Consider the following 23,715-nt stretch of genomic DNA (forward strand, 5'->3'; position numbering starts at 1 on the left):
TCAGGATGTGACTGATTCTTGATTGAATGAAATTATAACAAGTATAAATAAGTACGCATTTTGGCGTCATCTGGTCGAGCACCAATTGGGTCGAGGCTCAAAAGAAAGCCGTCCCTTGGTGTGGACCAATCAATTTCAAGGACAATGCATATATTATCATAGAATGTTTTCTGTTTGCATTTTGACTGCAGGTATTTTGGTTAATGCAGACATGATTCCTTGTAAAAAGGTTTCAGTTTTGTTGCCAGAAAAATGGGGCCAACCCTAATATTATAAGTATAAACAAACTCATATAGTGACTAAATATTCGCTTAAAATGAAGAGGGCTTCCTCTGTAAAAGTTCAGTCTTTGAGAGCAGCAGGTTGCTTAACGTTTGGTGAAAAATCAGTGATTAAAGTCAACAGCAAGTTGTTTTAAATAGTAATAACAATAAGGAGATGCAGAGGCCAAAACGTTATTTTAAGAACCGTTCTCCCCGACGGAGAATTGGACACCGGTCTCCCGCATGACAGGCGGGGATTCTAACCACTATACTATCGAGGACTCGCGCTGGATGTGGCTAATTCTTGATTGAATGAAATTATAACAGGTATACATAAGTACGCCTTTTGGCGTCATCTGGTCGAGCACCAATTGGGCCGAGGCTCAAAAGAAAGCCGTACCTTGGTGTGGACCTATCAGTTTCAAGGACAATGCATATATTATCATAGAATGTTTTCTGTTTGCATTTTGACTGCAGGTATTTTGGTTAATGCAGACATAAATCCTCGTAAAAAGTTTCAGTTTTGTTGCCAGAAAAAAGGGGAAACCCCTAATATTATGAGTATAAATAAACTCATATAGTGAGTAAGTAATACCTTGAAATGAAGAGGGCTTCATCTTTAAAAGTTCAGTCTTTGAGAGCAGCAGAAACTTAACGTTTGGTGAAAAATCAGTGACTAAAGTCAACAGCAAGTCCTTTTAAACAGTAATAACAATAGGGAGATCCTGTGGCCAAAACATTATTAAAGGAACTGTTCTCCCCGACGGGGAATTGAACCGCGGTCTCCCGCGTGACAGGCGGGGATACTAACCACTATACTATCGAGGACACGCTCTGGATGTGGCTAATTCTTGATTGAATGAAATTATAACAAGTGTGGTTAAACTCATATAGTGATTAAGTAATCTCTTGAAATTAAGAGGGCTTTATCATAAAAAGTTCAGTCTTTGGGAGCAGCACGTTGCTTTACATTTGGTAAAAATGTAGTAAGTGAAGTCAACAGCAAGTCCTATAAAATAGTCATAACAATGATAGCCAGTGGCCAAAACATTATTAAAAGAACCGTTCTCCCCGACGGGCAATTGAACCCCGGTCTCCCGCGTGACAGGCGGGGATACTAACCACTATATTATCGAGGACTCGCTCTGGATGTGCTAATTATTGATTGAATGAAATTATAACAAGTATAAAAAACCTCATGTACTCAGTAAATAAACGCTTGAAATGAAGAGGGCTTCATCTTTAAAAGTTCAGTCTTTGAGAGCAGCAGGTTGCTTAACGTTTGGTGAAAAATCAGTGATTAAAGTCAACAGCAAGTTGTTTTAAATAGTAATAACAATAAAGAGATGCAATGACCAAAGCATTATTAAAAGAACCGTTCTCCCCGACGGGGAATTGAACCCCGGTCTCCCGCGTGACAGGCGGGGATACTAACCACTATACTATCGAGGACTCGCGCAAGATGTGGCTAATTCTTGATTGAAAGAAATTATAACAAGTATAAAAAAACTCATGTACTCAGTATATAAACGCTTGAAATGAAGAAGGATTAATCTTAAAAAGTTCAGCCTTTGGGAGGAGCACGTTGCTTTACATTTGGTAAAAATTCAGTAAGTGAAGTCAACAGCAAGTCCTTTTAAATAGTCATAACAATGATAGCCAGTGGCCAAAACATTATTAAAAGAGTAGTGCTTCCCGAAGGGGAATTGAACTCCACTCTCCCGCGTGACAGGCGGGGATACTAACCACGATATTATCGCGGACTCGCTCAGGATGTGACTGATTCTTGATTGAATGAAATTATAACAAGTATAAATAAGTACGCATTTTGGCGTCATCTGGTCGAGCACCAATTGGGTCGAGGCTCAAAAGAAAGCCGTCCCTTGGTGTGGACCAATCAATTTCAAGGACAATGCATATATTATCATAGAATGTTTTCTGTTTGCATTTTGACTGCAGGTATTTTGGTTAATGCAGACATGATTCCTTGTAAAAAGGTTTCAGTTTTGTTGCCAGAAAAATGGGGCCAACCCTAATATTATAAGTATAAACAAACTCATATAGTGACTAAATATTCGCTTAAAATGAAGAGGGCTTCCTCTGTAAAAGTTCAGTCTTTGAGAGCAGCAGGTTGCTTAACGTTTGGTGAAAAATCAGTGATTAAAGTCAACAGCAAGTTGTTTTAAATAGTAATAACAATAAGGAGATGCAGAGGCCAAAACGTTATTTTAAGAACCGTTCTCCCCGACGGAGAATTGGACACCGGTCTCCCGCATGACAGGCGGGGATTCTAACCACTATACTATCGAGGACTCGCGCTGGATGTGGCTAATTCTTGATTGAATGAAATTATAACAGGTATACATAAGTACGCCTTTTGGCGTCATCTGGTCGAGCACCAATTGGGCCGAGGCTCAAAAGAAAGCCGTACCTTGGTGTGGACCTATCAGTTTCAAGGACAATGCATATATTATCATAGAATGTTTTCTGTTTGCATTTTGACTGCAGGTATTTTGGTTAATGCAGACATAAATCCTCGTAAAAAGTTTCAGTTTTGTTGCCAGAAAAAAGGGGAAACCCCTAATATTATGAGTATAAATAAATTCATATAGTGAGTAAGTAATACCTTGAAATGAAGAGGGCTTCATCTTTAAAAGTTCAGTCTTTGAGAGCAGCAGAAACTTAACGTTTGGTGAAAAATCAGTGACTAAAGTCAACAGCAAGTCCTTTTAAACAGTAATAACAATAGGGAGATCCTGTGGCCAAAACATTATTAAAGGAACTGTTCTCCCCGACGGGGAATTGAACCGCGGTCTCCCGCGTGACAGGCGGGGATACTAACCACTATACTATCGAGGACACGCTCTGGATGTGGCTAATTCTTGATTGAATGAAATTATAACAAGTGTGATTAAACTCATATAGTGATTAAGTAATCTCTTGAAATTAAGAGGGCTTTATCATAAAAAGTTCAGTCTTTGGGAGCAGCACGTTGCTTTACATTTGGTAAGAATTCGGTAAGTGACGTCAACAGCAAGTCCTTTTAAAATTTAAATAGTCATAACAATAATAGCCAGTGCCCAAAACATCATTAAAAGAGTCGTTCTCCCCGACGGGGAATTGAACCCCGGTCTCCCGCGTGACAGGCGGGGATACTAACCACTATACTATCGAGCACTCGCTCTAGATGTGGCTAATTCTTGATTGAATGAAATTATAACAAGTGTAATTAAACTCATATAGTGAGTAAGTAATCTCTTGAAATGAAGAGAGCTTTATCTAAAAAGTTTAGCCTTTGGGAGCAGCACGTTGCTTTGCATTTGGTAAAAATTCAGTAAGTGAAGTCAACAGCATGTCCTTTTAAATAGTCATAACAATGATAGCTAGTGGCCAAAACATTATTAAAAGAGTAGTGCTTCCCGAAGGGGAATTGAACCCCACTCTCCCGCCTTACAGGCGGGGATACTAACCACTATATTATCGCAGACTCGCTCAGGATGTGACTGATTCTTGATTGAATGAAATTTTAACAAGTATAAAAAAACTCATTTACTCAGTATATAAACGCTTGAAAAGAAGAAGGATTAATCTTTAAAAGTTCAGTCTTTGAGAGCAGCAGGTTGCTTTACGTCTGGTGAAAAATCAGTGATTAAATTCAACAGCAAGTCCTTTTAAATAGTCAGAACAATAGGGAGATCCTGTGGCCAAAGCGTTCTTAAAAGAGTCGTTCTCCCCGACGGGGAAATGAACCCCGGTCTCCCGCGTGACAGGCGCAGATACTAACCACTATATTATCGAGGACTCGCTCAAGATGTGGCTAATTCTTGCTTGAATGAAATTATAACAAGTGTAATTAAACTCATATAGTGAGTAAGTAATATCTTGAAATGAAGAGGGCTTTATCTTAAAAAGTTCATCCTTTGAGAGCAGCACGTTGCTTTACATTTGGTAAAAATTCGGTAAGTGACGTCAACAGCAAGTCATTTTAAATAGTCATAACAATGATAGCCAGTGGCCAAAACATCATTAAAAGAGTCGTTCTCCCCGATGGGTAATTGAACCCTTGTCTCCCGCGTGACAGGCGAGGATACTAACCACTATATTATCGCGGACTCGCTCAGGATGTCACTGATTCTTGATTGAATGAAATTATAACAAGTATAAAAAACCTCATGTACTCAGTAAATAAACGCTTGAAAGGAGAAAGGATTAATCTTTAAAAGTTCAGTCTTTGAGAGCAGTAGGTTGCTTTACGTTTGGTGAAAAATCAAAGATTAATGTCAACAGAAAGTTGTTTTAAATAGTAATAACAATAAGGAGATGCAGTGGCCAAAACATTATTAAAAGAACCGTTCTCCCCGACGGGGAATTGAACCCTGGTCTCCCGCGTGACAGGCGAGGATACTAACCACGATATTATCGCGGACGCGCTCAGGATGTGACTGATTCTGGATTGAATGCAATTATAACAAGTATAAAAAACCTCATGTACTCAGTAAATAAACGCTTGAAAGGAGAAAGGATTAATCTTTAAAAGTTCAGTCTTTGAGAGCAGTAGGTTGCTTTACGTTTGGTGAAAAATCAAAGATTAATGTCAACAGAAAGTTGTTTTAAATAGTAATAACAATAAGGAGATGCAGTGGCCAAAACATTATTAAAAGAACCGTTCTCCCCGACGGGGAATTGAACCCCGGTCTCCCGCGTGACAGGCGGGGATACTAACCACTATACTATCGAGGACTCGCTCAAGATGTGACTGATTCTTGATTGAATGAAATTATAACAAGTATAAAAAACCTCATGTACTCAGTAAACAAACGCTTGAAATGAAAAAGGATTAATCTTTAAAAGTTCAGTATTTGAGAGCAGCAGGTTGCTTTACGTCTGGTGAAAATTCAGTGATTAAATTCAACAGCAAGTTGTTTTAAATAGTAATAACAATAAGGAGATGCAGTGGCCAAAACATTATTAAAAGAACTGTTCTCCCCGACGGGGAATTGAACCCCGGTCTCCCGCGTGACAGGCGGGGATACTAACCACTATACTATCGAGGACTCGCTCTAGATGTGGCTAATTCTTGATTGAATGAAATTATAACAAGTGTAATTAAACTCATATAGTGAGTAAGTAATCTCTTGAAATGAAGAGAGCTTTATCTAAAAAGTTTAGCCTTTGGGAGCAGCACGTTGCTTTGCATTTGGTAAAAATTCAGTAAGTGAAGTCAACAGCATGTCCTTTTAAATAGTCATAACAATGATAGCTAGTGGCCAAAACATTATTAAAAGAGTAGTGCTTCCCGAAGGGGAATTGAACCCCACTCTCCCGCCTTACAGGCGGGGATACTAACCACTATATTATCGCAGACTCGCTCAGGATGTGACTGATTCTTGATTGAATGAAATTTTAACAAGTATAAAAAAACTCATTTACTCAGTATATAAACGCTTGAAAAGAAGAAGGATTAATCTTTAAAAGTTCAGTCTTTGAGAGCAGCAGGTTGCTTTACGTCTGGTGAAAAATCAGTGATTAAATTCAACAGCAAGTCCTTTTAAATAGTCAGAACAATAGGGAGATCCTGTGGCCAAAGCGTTCTTAAAAGAGTCGTTCTCCCCGACGGGGAAATGAACCCCGGTCTCCCGCGTGACAGGCGCAGATACTAACCACTATATTATCGAGGACTCGCTCAAGATGTGGCTAATTCTTGCTTGAATGAAATTATAACAAGTGTAATTAAACTCATATAGTGAGTAAGTAATATCTTGAAATGAAGAGGGCTTTATCTTAAAAAGTTCATCCTTTGAGAGCAGCACGTTGCTTTACATTTGGTAAAAATTCGGTAAGTGACGTCAACAGCAAGTCATTTTAAATAGTCATAACAATGATAGCCAGTGGCCAAAACATCATTAAAAGAGTCGTTCTCCCCGATGGGTAATTGAACCCTTGTCTCCCGCGTGACAGGCGAGGATACTAACCACTATATTATCGCGGACTCGCTCAGGATGTCACTGATTCTTGATTGAATGAAATTATAACAAGTATAAAAAACCTCATGTACTCAGTAAATAAACGCTTGAAAGGAGAAAGGATTAATCTTTAAAAGTTCAGTCTTTGAGAGCAGTAGGTTGCTTTACGTTTGGTGAAAAATCAAAGATTAATGTCAACAGAAAGTTGTTTTAAATAGTAATAACAATAAGGAGATGCAGTGGCCAAAACATTATTAAAAGAACCGTTCTCCCCGACGGGGAATTGAACCCTGGTCTCCCGCGTGACAGGCGAGGATACTAACCACGATATTATCGCGGACGCGCTCAGGATGTGACTGATTCTGGATTGAATGCAATTATAACAAGTATAAAAAACCTCATGTACTCAGTAAATAAACGCTTGAAAGGAGAAAGGATTAATCTTTAAAAGTTCAGTCTTTGAGAGCAGTAGGTTGCTTTACGTTTGGTGAAAAATCAAAGATTAATGTCAACAGAAAGTTGTTTTAAATAGTAATAACAATAAGGAGATGCAGTGGCCAAAACATTATTAAAAGAACCGTTCTCCCCGACGGGGAATTGAACCCCGGTCTCCCGCGTGACAGGCGGGGATACTAACCACTATACTATCGAGGACTCGCTCAAGATGTGACTGATTCTTGATTGAATGAAATTATAACAAGTATAAAAAACCTCATGTACTCAGTAAACAAACGCTTGAAATGAAAAAGGATTAATCTTTAAAAGTTCAGTATTTGAGAGCAGCAGGTTGCTTTACGTCTGGTGAAAATTCAGTGATTAAATTCAACAGCAAGTTGTTTTAAATAGTAATAACAATAAGGAGATGCAGTGGCCAAAACATTATTAAAAGAACTGTTCTCCCCGACGGGGAATTGAACCCCGGACTCCCGCGTGACAGGCGGGGATACTAACCACTATACTATCGAGGACTCGCTCAAGATGTGACTGATTCTTGATTGAATGAAATTATAACAAGTATAAAAAACCTCATGTACTCAGTAAATAAACGCTTGAAAGGAGAAAGGATTAATCTTTAAAAGTTCAGTCTTTGAGAGCAGTAGGTTGCTTTACGTTTGGTGAAAAATCAATGATTAATGTCAACAGAAAGTTGTTTTAAATAGTAATAACAATAAGGAGATGCAGTGGCCAAAACATTATTAAAAGAACCGTTCTCCCCGACGGGGAATTGAACCCCGGTCTCCCGCGTGACAGGCGGGGATACTAACCACTATACTATCGAGGACTCGCTCAAGATGTGGCTAATCATTGATTGAATGAAATTATAACAAGTATACATAAGTACGCCTTTTGGCGTCATCTGGTCGAGCACCAATTGGGTCGAGGCTCAAAAGAAAGCTGTCCCTTGGTGTGGACCAATCAGTTTCAAGGACAATGCATATATTATCATAGAATGTTTTCTGTTTGCATTTTGACTGCAGGTATTTTGGTTAATGCAGACATGATTCCTTGTAAAAAGGTTTTAGTTTTGTTGCCAGAAAAAAAGGGGAAAACCCTAATATTATAAGTATAAATAAACTCATATAGTGACTAAATATTCGCTTAAAATGAAGAGGGCTTCATCTGTAAAAGTTCAGTCTTTGAGAGCAGCAGGTTGCTTAACGTTTGGTGAAAAATCAGTGATTAAAGTCAACAGCAAGTCCTTTTAAATAGTCAGAACAATAGGGAGATCCTGTGGCCAAAGCGTTGTTAAAAGAGTCGTTCTCCCCGACAGGGAAATGAACCCCGGTCTCCCGCGTGACAGGCGCAGATACTAACCACTATATTATCGAGGACTCGCTCAAGATGTGGCTAATTCTTGATTGAATGAAATTATAACAAGTATAAAAACCTCATGTACTCAGTAAATAAACGCTTGAAATGAAAAAGGATTAATCTTTAAAAGTTCAGTATTTGAGAGCAGCAGGTTGCTTTACGTCTGGTGAAAATTCAATGATTAAATTCAACAGCAAGTCCTTTTAAATAGTGATAACAATAAGGAGATGTAGTGGCCAAAACATTATTAAAAGAACTGTTCCCCCCGACGGGGAATTGAACCCCGGTCTCCCGCGTGACAGGCGGGGATACTAACCACTATACTATCGAGGACTCGCTCAAAATGTGGCTAATTCTTGATTGAATGAAATAATACCAAGTGTAAATAAACTCATATAGTGAGTAAGTAATAGCTTGAAATGAAGAGGGTTTTATCTTAAAAAGTTCAGCTTTTGAGAGCAGTACGTTGTTTTAAGTTTGGTGAAAATTCAGTGAATAAAGTCCACAGCAAGTCATTTTAAATAGTCATAACTATGATAGCCAGTGGCCAAAACATTATTGAAAGAGTAGTGCTTCCCGATGGGGAATTGAACCCCACTCTCCCGCGTGACAGGCGCAGATACTAACCACTATATTATCGAGGACTCGCTCAAGATGTGGCTAATTCTTGATTGAATGAAATTATAACAAGTATAAAAAACCTCATGTACTCAGTAAACAAACGCTTGAAATGAAAAAGGATTAATCTTTAAAAGTTCAGTATTTGAGAGCAGCAGGTTGCTTTACGTCTGGTGAAAATTCAGTGATTAAATTCAACAGCAAGTTGTTTTAAATAGTAATAACAATAAGGAGATGCAGTGGCCAAAACATTATTAAAAGAACTGTTCTCCCCGGTCTCCCGCGTGACAGGCGGGGATACTAACCACTATACTATCGAGGACTCGCTTTGGATGTGCTAATTCTTGATTGAATGAAATAATAGCAAGTGTAAATAAACTCATATAGTGAGCAAGTAATAGCTTGAAATGAAGAGGGTTTTATCTTAAAAAGTTCAGCTTTTGAGAGCAGCACGTTGTTTTACGTTTGGTGAAAATTCAGTGAATAAAGTCCACAGCAAGAAATTTTAAATAGTCATAACAATGATAGCCAGTGGCCAAAACATCATTAAAAGAGTCGTTCTCCCCGATGGGTAATTGAACCCTTGTCTCCCGCGTGACAGGCGAGGATACTAACCACTATATTATCGCGGACTCGCTCAGGATGTCACTGATTCTTGATTGAATGAAATTATAACAAGTATAAAAAACCTCATGTACTCAGTAAATAAACGCTTGAAAGGAGAAAGGATTAATCTTTAAAAGTTCAGTCTTTGAGAGCAGTAGGTTGCTTTACGTTTGGTGAAAAATCAAAGATTAATGTCAACAGAAAGTTGTTTTAAATAGTAATAACAATAAGGAGATGCAGTGGCCAAAACATTATTAAAAGAACCGTTCTCCCCGACGGGGAATTGAACCCCGGTCTCCCGCGTGACAGGCGGGGATACTAACCACTATACTATCGAGGACTCGCTCAAGATGTGGCTAATCATTGATTGAATGAAATTATAACAAGTATACATAAGTACGCCTTTTGGCGTCATCTGGTCGAGCACCAATTGGGTCGAGGCTCAAAAGAAAGCTGTCCCTTGGTGTGGACCAATCAGTTTCAAGGACAATGCATATATTATCATAGAATGTTTTCTGTTTGCATTTTGACTGCAGGTATTTTGGTTAATGCAGACATGATTCCTTGTAAAAAGGTTTTAGTTTTGTTGCCAGAAAAAAAGGGGAAAACCCTAATATTATAAGTATAAATAAACTCATATAGTGACTAAATATTCGCTTAAAATGAAGAGGGCTTCATCTGTAAAAGTTCAGTCTTTGAGAGCAGCAGGTTGCTTAACGTTTGGTGAAAAATCAGTGATTAAAGTCAACAGCAAGTCCTTTTAAATAGTCAGAACAATAGGGAGATCCTGTGGCCAAAGCGTTGTTAAAAGAGTCGTTCTCCCCGACAGGGAAATGAACCCCGGTCTCCCGCGTGACAGGCGCAGATACTAACCACTATATTATCGAGGACTCGCTCAAGATGTGGCTAATTCTTGATTGAATGAAATTATAACAAGTATAAAAACCTCATGTACTCAGTAAATAAACGCTTGAAATGAAAAAGGATTAATCTTTAAAAGTTCAGTATTTGAGAGCAGCAGGTTGCTTTACGTCTGGTGAAAATTCAATGATTAAATTCAACAGCAAGTCCTTTTAAATAGTGATAACAATAAGGAGATGTAGTGGCCAAAACATTATTAAAAGAACTGTTCCCCCCGACGGGGAATTGAACCCCGGTCTCCCGCGTGACAGGCGGGGATACTAACCACTATACTATCGAGGACTCGCTCAAAATGTGGCTAATTCTTGATTGAATGAAATAATACCAAGTGTAAATAAACTCATATAGTGAGTAAGTAATAGCTTGAAATGAAGAGGGTTTTATCTTAAAAAGTTCAGCTTTTGAGAGCAGTACGTTGTTTTAAGTTTGGTGAAAATTCAGTGAATAAAGTCCACAGCAAGTCATTTTAAATAGTCATAACTATGATAGCCAGTGGCCAAAACATTATTGAAAGAGTAGTGCTTCCCGATGGGGAATTGAACCCCACTCTCCCGCGTGACAGGCGCAGATACTAACCACTATATTATCGAGGACTCGCTCAAGATGTGGCTAATTCTTGATTGAATGAAATTATAACAAGTATAAAAAACCTCATGTACTCAGTAAATAAACGCTTGAAAGGAGAAAGGATTAATCTTTAAAAGTTCAGTCTTTGAGAGCAGTAGGTTGCTTTACGTTTGGTGAAAAATCAATGATTAATGTCAACAGAAAGTTGTTTTAAATAGTAATAACAATAAGGAGATGCAGTGGCCAAAACATTATTAAAAGAACCGTTCTCCCCGACGGGGAATTGAACCCCGGTCTCCCGCGTGACAGGCGGGGATACTAACCACTATACTATCGAGGACTCGCTTTGGATGTGCTAATTCTTGATTGAATGAAATAATAGCAAGTGTAAATAAACTCATATAGTGAGCAAGTAATAGCTTGAAATGAAGAGGGTTTTATCTTAAAAAGTTCAGCTTTTGAGAGCAGCACGTTGTTTTACGTTTGGTGAAAATTCAGTGAATAAAGTCCACAGCAAGAAATTTTAAATAGTCATAACTATGATAGCCAGTGGCCAAAGCGTTCTTAAAAGAGTCGTTCTCCCCGACGGGGAAATGAACCCCGGTCTCCCGCGTGACAGGCGCAGATACTAACCACTATATTATCGAGGACTCGCTCAAGATGTGGCTAATTCTTGCTTGAATTAAATTATAACAAGTGTAATTAAACTCATATAGTGAGTAAGTAATATCTTGAAATGAAGAGGGCTTTATCTTAAAAAGTTCATCCTTTGAGAGCAGCACGTTGCTTTACATTTGGTGAGAATTCGGTAAGTGACGTCAACAGCAAGTCCTTTTAAATAGTCATAACAATGATAGCCAGTGGCCAAAACATCATTAAAAGAGTCGTTCTCCCCGATGGGTAATTGAACCCTTGTCTCCCGCGTGACAGGCGAGGATACTAACCACTATACTATCGAGGACTCGCTCAAGATGTGACTGATTCTTGATTGAATGAAATTATAACAAGTATAAAAAACCTCATGTACTCAGTAAACAAACGCTTGAAATGAAAAAGGATTAATCTTTAAAAGTTCAGTATTTGAGAGCAGCAGGTTGCTTTACGTCTGGTGAAAATTCAGTGAATAAATTCAACAGCAATTCCTTTTAAATAGTAATAACAATAAGGAGATGCAGTGGCCAAAACTCAAGATGTGGCCAATTCATACTCTTTGGTTCTATTGGGTAAAGTCACTTTGGATGATAATAAAATAACAAAAAATCACGACGTTTCGGCCACAACACAAGCGGCCTTCATCAGGTGAAGGGACGAGACTGTCTGGAGGACAGCGCTGGAGTGGAAGAAGCCACGCTTAGATCACGACCTTTAAGCTGTGTGAGAAAAAAAGACCACGCGCCTTGACAAAGGAATTAGCATATAATTTAGCATTGAAATGGCTCATTGAAATAGCTAAGTTAAAGTATACACATCCGCAGAGGTACCCCTTGACAAAGGAATTAGCATCGAATTTAGCATTGAAATAGCTGAGTGATTAGCTTGTAACTGGTCACAGAAATAGCTATGTTAAAGTTAGAGCATATACATTCACCGAGGCACCTAGTACTCATCAAACAGGGGAATTTAGCGAAACACAACCACGCTCAGACATCGGACCTGTGTGCGAGCAAACAAGGTGTTCTGACAAAGAAATTAGCATAAAAATTAGCATTTGATTGGCGGATTTTAGGAAAGAGGTGGTGTACGTGCCGGTGGACTCGCAGTTTGGCGCGGGGGGAAAGGGGGGAGGGGGGAGTTTACCTATTGATGGTGTGAAAAGGGAATTTATAAGAGCTGCGAAAGTTTGGGGTACCACTACTTGAAAAATATACTGTACCATTGAAATTAGTTTAATGTTTAGTTCGATTTAGAACATCTTTCCAATGGTTGCTTAATTTGAAACCATCCCCTCGGTTGAAATTGTGTCTGTGTTTGTAGATCTGAATTGCCTCATGAACAAATCTCTGATAAAAGCCCGTGGGTTTGCAAAGAACCTTGGTATCGGAGAAAATTATATCGTGATCCCCCACAGCGTTGTAACAGTGATCAGCTTGAATATTTTGATTGTGTGGAATAACCTCCAATATTTGCAATTAATCAATTACACTAATATTCGATTCTGAAGATTGCAATTTAACCGCACTGTATAGTAGCACTTTCAAAACAATTTTGCAATATGACCCTATTTGAATACAAAATTCCTATTAAACTGACAATAACCATAATTTAAAAACATTTCAAGTGACAGGATATTCTGTACGTTCATTTTGTGTTGGTATTATAGAACAACAAATATGATTTTTTTTGGATAAAGAAATGAAGCAATAATTTGGACTCACCAGGTCGAGTGTCGAGACGCGTGTTGCTTGAGGCATGCGACACAGCTTCTCAAAATCTTGCGGTGTGGCTGACATTGCACATCCCACCTTCAGCGGTCACATCCAAAGTCAGTGCGCTCACTCACGTGTACACTACATGCTTGCAAAGGGCACCATCGGTTTCGAGGCACGCGTTAAGATGTCGGGGTTTGCGGATTCTCTCTTTTCCGTGAGAAAAAAAAAACAACTAATCACGTGACATTTCAACGAGTTGTTTCGTTTCAGCCGCGGTCACATCCATTGTTTTAGGCTGGGCATTGAAATGGGTTTCGTGCCTGGTGACACCTTTTCACGTCGAAATCAGGGAAATTGCTTGCGAAGTGTGCGTCCAGGCAGCTGAGGTGGTGCGTCTTCGCCCAAGTGGAAAGACACTTTGGAAATTGAGTGGAGCCGGCAGTTCAACTTCAACAAACTCATCTTCCACACACCATCTCTCACGGATGCTGTGATTTGATCGCTCATTTGTATATTTGTGGTTTCATTGCAACATTTGCATTCACGTCGTTTCGTTTCCCAACCACAGGCGCGTCTCGCTTAACGAGCGTTCTCCTTCACGAGAGTCTGCTATAACGCTCAATTTGTTCGCAACACGAGAACATGTTCCCGAAACAAGCGAAGGCCGATCAACCAAACGCGTCCCGTGTTGGCAAGGGCCGCTACGCTACAACAATGGGATCGTATTACCACGTGCCCTGCGCCCAGCCGTCAGATTCTCACTCTCCTGTGCTGCGCGTGCCGCCTGAGCACGTGACCCAGGTGGGGGCCACGTGGTGTTGGTGGCGGCACTGTCATGGCGGCGCGTGGGGAGCTACTCGCGGCTCCCGCTCACGGCCAACACGGGTGACGAATGTACGAGGTGGTCCTGGGACACTCCGAGGTCGACTCGGCATCAAATGAGTACGGTGTGTAAACATCGCCACCGGGGAGACAAAGGCGGCCGGGCGTGGTGTGAGCCACCCCACCCACACCCGAGGATCGGCGGGCGGGGCCGCCATCGCAAATTGCCAGCCCTCGCAAACAACAGCGGTCGGTAAGTAAGCTCTTGACTATGCATACATTATTGTTGTGTTACATATAGATTTTATATATCAGGTATGTAGTCTTCTCTTTGTGCCCGACGCTTAAGGGCTGCAGTTTTTGGTAGCGGCAAGTTTGAGTAAAACTCACGTGTACAGTATTTTGGCGGGACAAATGCTACTGTACTAACATTCGTGGAAATATCACAGAATCGTTTTGCGCGTTACCCCCTCCCCCCACCTAGAGGTTTACTCAATGTTTATTTTACTTTCTATCTAAAACAAGTGTTAAGATAAGCGTTTAAAAGTCAAACTTAACCAAGTCGTCAATTTAAGTGTCTCTTGTACATTTATGTTCGTAGGTTTGAATATATTCTGTCTAGATTCGTTTAAAAAAAATGCAACCTTCTCTGGCTACTATTAGCCCTCTTGTAGAATTGTGTTTCAACCGATTACCCTCGCTTGCCTGACCCATCACGGCTCAGAGAAATAAATGTATGACTAATGGACATCAATGTTAACCAGTTGTCCATTTTGTGAGGTATCCCTAACTAGCCAGTAACTTGTAAGCGAATAAAAAAATCAACGGCGTAATTTGTTCGCGCTCGCTGGTTACTTTTGGAAACAACATTGTTGATAATTAATTTAGAAAGGTCTTTTATACCTATCTAGGTCACGATATGGACTTCGATGTTAGCGTCGTAATTTTCTATTGGCAGATTCATACGTGATTATTCACCAGTGACTCATGTTTGCTCTAATTTCACACATTTATAAACCACCTCACGTACCCCCCCCCCCCGGTTGCGAACCACTGGCCTAGAGAAGCCATTAGTGACAGACATTACCATCACATCGACAGTGAGGATGGCTTTATGAGACCCAAGGCGACATGGAATGCACAAAAGACGTTTGAACTGCCAATGTGTTCTTTGCGCGGCATTGACCTGCACGGCTGTGAGCCTGAAATCGGTGAAATAATGCAAAACGATCCCACCCTGTTGTGTCGCGTCATTGACAATGACCCTGAAGAAGAATGCAGTCGTGTTTTTTGACGGTACACTATATGAAATGCACAATCGATGATTCATCTAGATGAAGGGTGAGCAGTCAGATTCACTCCCTCACCCATGTTAACAATGTTTGTCTACCGCACCGACTGTTTGCTCTCATGTACACAGCGCACAGCGAATGACTTGGTGTTTCTACTTTGGCAGTGGTACACAAGCACAACAACAAATACATGGACGCATTCGTCAATAACACTGGCTTCTTCCAGGATAAAATATGGACAGTAGACCCTCTCAAACCACAAGGGTTATGTTCTTGAGAACGCGCGCGAATGTAGAAACCTTGTTGACCAGGAAAAATGGGGTTGCGTTCCTGGCACGAGTGAACATAGGGGGGGGATAGTAAATGTTTAATACCACTGACTACAATAAATAATAAAATATGAATGACAATTCGTTTTTATTACCTTTCATGATGATTTGATGACAATGGAGATGGTGAGGAATTCAGGTGGACGACTCATCGGGAGATGCAGGTGTTTGATAACAACAACGCACAGTTATCATTTTAGCACTCGAGAGCACGTCTGTGATAGGCCGACATTTTGGCGTGGACTGTGAGATCCATCAAGAATGAGGCGAATGCAATCAGGGAAAGTGTTGCGGCTATCGCCCCCCAGTGCTGTGTTCTCTTATCAATAACTTATCACATTTTTACTGTGAACAAGATTTCTACATATTCTTGGTTCTTTCGGTAAAGTCACGTTGAAGGGAAACAATAAAATATATATAAAACAATAAAATTCTCGCCACGTTTCGACTGCAACACAAGGCTGTAACCCTCGTGAATAGAGAAGGTTTACTATATTGGCATAGTCACTCTGGTTTGTCAGTGCGTCGTCAACCGCGAGCCGGTGGGGAGTGTCAGGGAAAGCTGTCCCAGGTAGTCCAGGAAGCCGGTAATATGACTTCTATGATTTCATGGGTGCCACACATTTCTATTTACAGCGATGTTCAATGTACTGCTGGATCACGGCTTTCCTACTAGAGCTCCTTCTACTTGAGGCCCCTTCCACCAACAGTGACGTGAGCAAGCAATTCCAGGGTTGCACCTTTACATTTTTAAAATTAATGTATTTATTTAGTAAGAGCGAGTGTGTGTGTGCGAGTGAGTATCAGAGCATGTGGATTCTGTATGTTCGCCCGCTATTCCGCAGTGTGAGTATGCAAGAGGTTGAGTGAGTGAATATAAGAGTATAAGAGAGCGTGTGGAGTTTGTATGTTCTCCCCCATTAACATTGCATTTTACTGTATCAACATTGATAAATGGTAACATTTTACAATACAGTAGCCTCTTGATTATCCGTGCTAATGCCGAGGAGGACAGCCGTGGCTAATTAAAAATTGCGGACCATCCAAAAATATCCATTTTACGTGGATCTCTTTGCCAAAAAAACACTAATATAGATATACATTATGTTTAAGTTAAGGAAATTGAGTTTGTTAATGAACAACATTTTTTATATTCTTAGCTGTTTCGGTAAAGTCACGTTGAAGGGAAACAATTAAAATAATAATATATATATATAAAACAATAAAAATTATCACGAGTGAACATAGGGGGGAATAGTGAGAATTTTTATTGTTATATATATTTTATTATTTTATTGTTTCCCTTCAACGTGACTTTACCGAAAGAGCTAAGAATATGAATTACTGCAGTCACGAAAGCTTTAAGTAATTTTTTAAAAAAAATTTTAGTAAAGAATGTATTGATCTTGTTTTTTGTTACAAAAGTATTTGATTTAGAACGAATGCTAACGATCGACTGAACGATGCACATGCTCAGGAATAACTTTCCTGCCTTCGCGCAGAAGACTCAGCCCACTAAGTGGACAGAAGCAGAGCCACGCCAATCAACATCAAACTCCGCCCACTGTTGTAAAGATATGCAACTACTGTACCGTAGGGGCGATCACATGGATTTCAGATTAACCGGAGCACGTGACTTGTAATAAACATTTCCATGAATAAGTGTATCACTGTTTTTAGATTATTAATTTGGGATTAAGGGAAACATCCATGAGTTATTAATTTGTGTCAATATCAGGTGCGTGGTTAATCCTCAAATTGGATAAATCGCAAGCGGATAATTGAGTCAACTGTATTATGAACTAAATCGACATTAACAACATTGCATTCTTCTATATCAACATTGACAACCTTTATAACATTCTTAACATTGTTTAGAACAATAAACTATGATAAAATGAACAACATTGCATTCTACTTGATAAACAACGATAATATTTCGAAGATGGTAACATTATTCATGACTATAATAAACTGTTATAACAATTTCTGTGCTCCACTCTGTCACGCGCGCTCCTTTATGGCGTGCCTTCCTCTACTACTGCTGCCACTAAACACTGAGGGGTTAGCATCTACATCATTAGACCTCCTTTGCCAGTACCAAAATATAACAATAGGGTTTTTCCCCTTTTTTCTGGCAACGAAACTGAAACCTTTTTACAGGGATTCATGTCTGCATTAACCACAATACTTGCAGTCAAAATGCAAACAGGAAAACATACTATGATAATATATGCATTGTCCTTGAAACTGATTGGTCCACACCAAGGGACGGCTTTCTTTCGAGCCTCGACCCAATTGGTGCTCGACCAGACATGAATCCTTGTAAAAAGGTTTCAGTTTTGTTGCCAGAAAAAAGGGGAAAAACCCTATTACACTGAGGGGTTGTTTTCATGGAGGTGGACACCACCTGCATCATGAACACGGCGAGTCCACCTCATCGGAAGCCAAGTTCGCATTTCTTCCTGAGAAGTGGAGCTGCTTTGGCTGCATCTGCTGCTGCTGCTGCTGCTATAGCAGACGGACAGAGAATACTACATCCGTGCAGGCCGCCCCGTCTGAAACCACACTCGGGCACTGCAAGCCTTTCCTCGGTGTGTTTGGCGAGAGGGCGATGTTGAACATTTTTTTTGCTAGGACCTTTCTCGGCACGCTGAGTAGGAAGATGCTCCGGTAGTACGGTCCCCCTTATAGAGGGGGGCCACTAAGGTATCCTTCCAATCCTGCAGCACGCGTCCTCTGTGGTCCAGAAAGTTGTGATTATATCATATCGGGCAATCTGCAGACAAACGCTACCTGGGAAAAATGCTGTTCGAGAGCACCTGTGAAGGTCGACACATCACACGAGAGGGTGGGTGGCCAACACCACACCTGGCTTAGTCTCCCCAGTGCTGATGTTTTACACACAGCACCAGGTACATGTCGTCCCCGGGTTACGAAAGGGTTAGGTTCCTGAGAACGATCCGTAACCCGAATTTTCCATATGTCAGTAACTGAACAATTTTTCCCTGAAATAAAGCTAAAATCCAATAGCCAGAAATAGTTGTGCCTCCCCTACCTGAATACTAGTTCGTTTTCCCTCAGGACTGTATTGCGCTGTTTTCTATTGCTACCTATATTCTATTGCTGTACATACTCTGCACTTCATATTCGTTTTTCATTTAATCGAATAACACTACCCATAATTAATCTAATGGAACATATTCTGGATCCAATTGTTTATGAATACCACGAAACATTTTAATAAAAATCGTTAACAGAAAGCAGTCACTTCCGAATGTTTGTTTACCGTGCATTAGGCTAGGCCTAGACTTTACATACACACGCACACACATGCACGCACATTAAATACAGTAAAAACCTAACAATAGAAACATGGGGGAAAAGATAACTCGAAGCATAGAAAACAAACAATAATGTAATGGTATACACAAATTGCATTGCCCATAATCGTGGTGGGGCTTGGTGAAGGAGGCGTTTTGGTGGAGTGAGGCGTAAGGCAGCGTGCCTTATGCGTCCCTCCGTGGTATTCATCCGCAACCTCACCGCGCTGCACTATTTGCGCTTGCTTAACTTATGCAAACATTTCTGCATCTTAATTTTTTATGCATTTATCAGAGCATTTTCATAAAACAATAACATTCTTACTAAAAGAACCAAGAATATGAATCCCTGCAGTCACGAAAGCTTTAAATCAAAATTCATTTTCATAAAGTCGGGTCTTCCGTAACCCAGAACTGCCTGTACTCATTTAAGGCTGATTTAGGGGAGGCTCGGAACAGGTTTGTATATTTGTCACTGATAATGGTCGTGAGCAGGAATAGAACTCGGTTCGCTGGGTTCACACCACTACGCTACTGCTCCCCACTCGCAAACACACTAGACAGAATACACACACTCAGACACGCTCCCAAACACATATATACTCGCTCACACTCTACACTCTGCAAAAAAGGGAGACACCATACAGACTCAGCACGTGGTTTCAACTCGGCACTTGCCCCAACGTAGCATTGAGGCTATGAGGGAATCTTCGTGTTTGTTGTTGTTGTTTCAGGACCAGGACCCGGTGGCGGAGAGTCGATCTGCACGATCGTCGCCGGCGCGTGGAGCCACCGGCTCACCGGCTACTCCCAGAACGTGTGCGGGAAGGGCAGGTGGTGCACAGCGACACGTGATACGTGTGCAGTGGATTCCTAAATATCAGCCTCTTGTCTCCACTTACACATGGCAGGTTTTCTCCCGGGGTCTCCGGTTTCCTCCCACATGATGGTAATCTGTGGCGAGTAATGGAATTTGTCGTCAAACATCCAAATGTGGCGGCACCCGCCTCACGGTGTCTTAGTTCAATCGCCGCCATTGTTGTTACGATGGGATGCAGCCGTGGAGACAGGCGTCCTCATCATATGTTGTTGTCTCGCTACTCGTGAAGCCGTCGCACCCCGATTGTCCCCGCCCACCAACACCGCCTTCCCCACAGTTCCTGCACGAGCTCCCAACACGTGGAGCAAGACGTCGCTCATCGTGCTGAACCACGCTTCGCGGCACGACCCAGAAACACACCTGTGAACCAGACACGATTCTTAAGTGTCCCAGAGTTGATTTTATGTCACCAGGTGAGGACTCGAGAGAGGAGCTTGGAGGCATTTGCAAGGGTGAAATAGAGCAAGAACAACCGTATCCCGTGAGGAATCAAGAATATTCCATGAACTCCCTGTGGTGGGAGTCTGCTCGGGCAGATCCTGATCCTGTTCCTCCTGTGCTCCCCCTCTGCACGTCGATCCGCTGCCACGTCCACCCAGCAGCGAATCAATCGGCGAGCATCTGCCTCTCTCTGTGTCTGCCCCCCGCCCCCACAGTGCAGCTGGGGTCTGCACCCAGCTGTGGCGCGGCGAGTGTGGTGGGAACTCAACACCAGCGGCGCCACTCGCCTACCTGGAACTGCGCGCAGGTCCTGGCGCTCCCCGGGTCAGCTGGCATGGCTACAATGCAACGCGAACTCGCAGGGAAGAAACAGGTGAGTTTGTGGAGGGGAGTAGAGTAAGATGGAAGGGGAGTGTGTGGAGGAGAGCACATTGAGATGAGGGGAGAGACTGGTGAGTGTAGAGTGGAGTAGAGTGGGATGAGAGGGGAGCGGCAGTTGAGTGTGTGGAGGAGAGTAGAGTGAGATGAGAGGAGACAGGTGATTTTTTTGAGGGGAGTAGAGAGGAATGAGAGGGGTGAGACAGGTGAGTGTGTGGAGCCGAGTCGAGGGAGAGGCAGGGGAGTGTGTGGAGGGGCACTGAGATGAGAGGTAAGATACAATTGTGTGGATGGGAGTCTAGTGGGATGAGAGGGGGAGACAGGTGAGTATGTGGAGGGGAGTAAAGTGAGATGAAAGGGGAGAGGCAGGTGAGTAGTGACTAGAGTGGGATTAGAGGGGAGCGACAGGTGAGTTTGTGGGGGCGAATCGAGTGGGATGAGAGGGGAGAGACAGGGGAGTGTGTGGAGAGGAGTCGAGTGGGACGAGAGTGGGTGACAGGTAAGTGTTTGGAGAGGAGTAGCGTAAGATAAGCTGTGTGAGAGGGATTAAGGTGCCTTGACAAAGGAATTAGCGTAAAAAAATAGCATTTGATTGGCGGACTTAGCATGATGAAAGGTGTAGCACAGTGATCGGCACCGGCAGTGCAACTGCCTGTGCTGGCAAAGTTTGGGGTACCACTACTTGAAAAAATATACTGTACCAATGAAAATTAGTTTAATGTTTGGTTCGATTTAGAACATCTTTCCAATGGTTTCTTAATTTGAAACCATCTTCTCGGTTGAAATTGTGTCTGTGTTTGTAGATCTGAATTGCCTCGTGATAAAAACCTGTGGGTTTGCAAATAACCTTGGTATCGGAGAAAATTATATCGTGATCACCCACAGCGTTGTAACAGTGATCAGCCAAGCAGAAGAATTCGTTCTGCCGTGTTTCAAATCAGGTTTTTATCAGAGATTTGTTCACGAGGCAATTCAGATCTACAAACACAGACACAATTTCAACCGAGAAGATGGTTTCAAATTAAGCAACAATTGGAAAGATGTTCTAAATCGAACCAAACATTAAACTCATTTTCATTGGTACAGTATATTTTTTCAAGTAGTAGTACCTCAATATTTCACAGCACAGGCAGTTGCACTGCCGGTGCCAATCACTGTGCTACACCTTTCATCATGCTAAGTCCGCCAATCAAATGCTATTTTTTTACACTAATTCCTTTGTCAAGGCACCTTAATCCCTCTCACACAGCTTAAAGGTGTACTGCCGTGTGCTACACCTTTCATCATGCTAAGTCCGCCAATCAAATGTGAATTTTTACGCTAATTCCTTTGTCAATGCACCTTAATCTCTCTCACACAGCTTAAAGGTGTACTGCCGTGTGCTACACCTTTCATCATGCTAAGTCCGCCAATCAAATGCTAATTTTTTATGGTAATTCCTTTGTCAAGGCACCTTAATCTCTCTCACACAGCTTAAAGGTCGTAGTCTGAGCTTGGCTCTGTTTCACTCCAATGCAGTCTTCGAGACAGTCTGGTCCTTTCACCTGATGAAGGCCGCTTGTGTTGTGGCCGAAACGTCGTGATTTTTGTTGTTTTATTTTTTACCTATGTGACTTTACCGAATAGAACCAAAGAGTAGAGGGGAGAGAGGCAGGATAGTGTGTGGAGAGGAGTAGAGAGAGATGTGCGGGGAGAGACGGGTGACTTTGTGTAGGGGAGTAGATTGGGATGAGAAGGGGAGACAGGTGAGTATGTGGAGTGGAGTAGAGTGAGGTCAAAGGGGAGAGGCAGGTGAGTGTGTTAGGGGGGAGTACAGTGGGATGAGAGGTTAGTGACTGTGAGTGTGTGGAGGGGAGTACATTGAGATGAGGGGAGAGACAAGTGAGTTGAGCAGAGTGGAGTGAGAAGAGAGGGGAGAGAGGCAGGATAGTGTGTGGAGGGTTTTAGAGTGAGATGAGCGGGGAGAGACGGGTGAGTTTATTGAGGGGAGTAGAGTGTGATGAGAGGGTGAGACAGGTGAGTGTGTGGAGGGAAGTCGAGGGAGGTGAAAAGGGAAAGGCAGGGGAGTGTGTGGAGGGGTACAGTGAGATGAGAGGTAAGAGACAAATGTGTGCATGGGAGTCGAGTGGGATGAGAGGGGAGAGACAGGGGAGCGTGTGGAGAGGAGTCGAGTGGGACGAGAGTGGGTGACAGGTGTGTGGAGAGGAGTAGCGTAAGATAGAAGGGGAGAGGCAGGGAAGTGTGTGGAGGTGGAGTACAGTGGATGAGACGGGACAGAGGAAGCAGAGTGTGTGGAGGGGCGTAGAGTGGGATTCCAGAGGAGCGACAGTGAGTGTGTGGAGGGGAGTAAATTGAAATGAGGGGAGAGACTGGTGAGTGTGGAGTGGAGTAGAGTGGGATGAGATGGGAGAGATAGGTGAGTGTGTGGAGAGGAGTAGAGTAAGATGGAAGGAGAGAGGCAGGTGAGTTTGTGGAGGGGAGTAGAGTTAGAATAGAGGGGAGAGAGGCAGGATAGTGTGTGGAGAGGAGTAGAGAGAGATGTGTGGGGAGAGACAGGTGACTTTGTGGAGGGGAGTAGATTGGGATGAGAGGGGGAGACAGGTGAGTGTGTGGAGTGGAGTAGAGTGAGGTGAAAGGGGAGAGGCAGGGGAGTGTGTGAGGGCAGTACAGTGGGATGAGAGGTTAGTGATTGTGAGTGTGTGGAGGGGAGTACATTGAGATGAGGGGAGAGACAGGTGAGTGGAGCAGATTTGAGTGGGATGAGAGGGAGAGACAAGTGAGTGTGTGGATGGAAGTAGAGTGAGGTGAAAGGGTAGAGGCAGGGGAGTGTGTGGAGGGGACTGCAGTGGTATGAGAGGGGAGTGACAGTGAGTGTGGGGTTAGGAGTAGAATGAGATGAGAGGAGAGACAGCTGAGTGTGGCCTGGAGTGCGATGAGAGGGGAGAGAGACAGCTGAATGTGGCCTAGAGTAAGATGAGAGGGGAGAGAGACAGCTGAGTGTGGCCTAAAGTGAGATGAGGGGAGAGAGATGGATTAGTGTGTGAGGGGAGTAGAGTGAGATGAAAGGGGAGAGACTAGTGAGTGTGGGGAGGGGAGCACAGTGGATGAGAGAGTACAGAAGAAGCGGAGTT

General features: G+C 42.2%; 11 non-coding genes across 11 annotated transcripts; all 11 read right to left on the reverse strand.

Annotated features, from left to right (window-relative positions):
- Positions 1–1,643: 1,643 nt before the first annotated feature.
- TRNAD-GUC (transfer RNA aspartic acid (anticodon GUC)) lies at positions 1,644–1,715 on the reverse strand. Its single transcript has one exon. It is a non-coding gene; the product is annotated as a tRNA-Asp (tRNA).
- A 1,653-nt stretch (positions 1,716–3,368) lies between these two features.
- On the reverse strand, positions 3,369–3,440 carry TRNAD-GUC (transfer RNA aspartic acid (anticodon GUC)). Its single transcript has one exon. It is a non-coding gene; the product is annotated as a tRNA-Asp (tRNA).
- A 1,491-nt stretch (positions 3,441–4,931) lies between these two features.
- On the reverse strand, positions 4,932–5,003 carry TRNAD-GUC (transfer RNA aspartic acid (anticodon GUC)). Its single transcript has one exon. It is a non-coding gene; the product is annotated as a tRNA-Asp (tRNA).
- A 242-nt stretch (positions 5,004–5,245) lies between these two features.
- Positions 5,246–5,317, reverse strand: TRNAD-GUC (transfer RNA aspartic acid (anticodon GUC)). Its single transcript has one exon. It is a non-coding gene; the product is annotated as a tRNA-Asp (tRNA).
- A 1,491-nt stretch (positions 5,318–6,808) lies between these two features.
- TRNAD-GUC (transfer RNA aspartic acid (anticodon GUC)) lies at positions 6,809–6,880 on the reverse strand. Its single transcript has one exon. It is a non-coding gene; the product is annotated as a tRNA-Asp (tRNA).
- A 242-nt stretch (positions 6,881–7,122) lies between these two features.
- Positions 7,123–7,194, reverse strand: TRNAD-GUC (transfer RNA aspartic acid (anticodon GUC)). The gene has a single exon. It is a non-coding gene; the product is annotated as a tRNA-Asp (tRNA).
- A 242-nt stretch (positions 7,195–7,436) lies between these two features.
- TRNAD-GUC (transfer RNA aspartic acid (anticodon GUC)) lies at positions 7,437–7,508 on the reverse strand. The gene has a single exon. It is a non-coding gene; the product is annotated as a tRNA-Asp (tRNA).
- Positions 7,509–8,297: 789 nt separating this feature from the next.
- Positions 8,298–8,371, reverse strand: TRNAD-GUC (transfer RNA aspartic acid (anticodon GUC)). Its single transcript has one exon. It is a non-coding gene; the product is annotated as a tRNA-Asp (tRNA).
- A 1,159-nt stretch (positions 8,372–9,530) lies between these two features.
- TRNAD-GUC (transfer RNA aspartic acid (anticodon GUC)) lies at positions 9,531–9,602 on the reverse strand. Its single transcript has one exon. It is a non-coding gene; the product is annotated as a tRNA-Asp (tRNA).
- Positions 9,603–10,391: 789 nt separating this feature from the next.
- On the reverse strand, positions 10,392–10,465 carry TRNAD-GUC (transfer RNA aspartic acid (anticodon GUC)). Its single transcript has one exon. It is a non-coding gene; the product is annotated as a tRNA-Asp (tRNA).
- Positions 10,466–11,018: 553 nt separating this feature from the next.
- Positions 11,019–11,090, reverse strand: TRNAD-GUC (transfer RNA aspartic acid (anticodon GUC)). The gene has a single exon. It is a non-coding gene; the product is annotated as a tRNA-Asp (tRNA).
- Positions 11,091–23,715: the final 12,625 nt, after the last annotated feature.

Source organism: Petromyzon marinus (assembly GCF_048934315.1).
Source record: "Petromyzon marinus isolate PM22_M1 ecotype Great Lakes invasive population chromosome 70 unlocalized genomic scaffold, UKy_Petmar_22M1.pri1.0 chr70_unloc.1, whole genome shotgun sequence".
NCBI classification, from domain to species: Eukaryota; Metazoa; Chordata; class Hyperoartia; order Petromyzontiformes; family Petromyzontidae; genus Petromyzon; species Petromyzon marinus.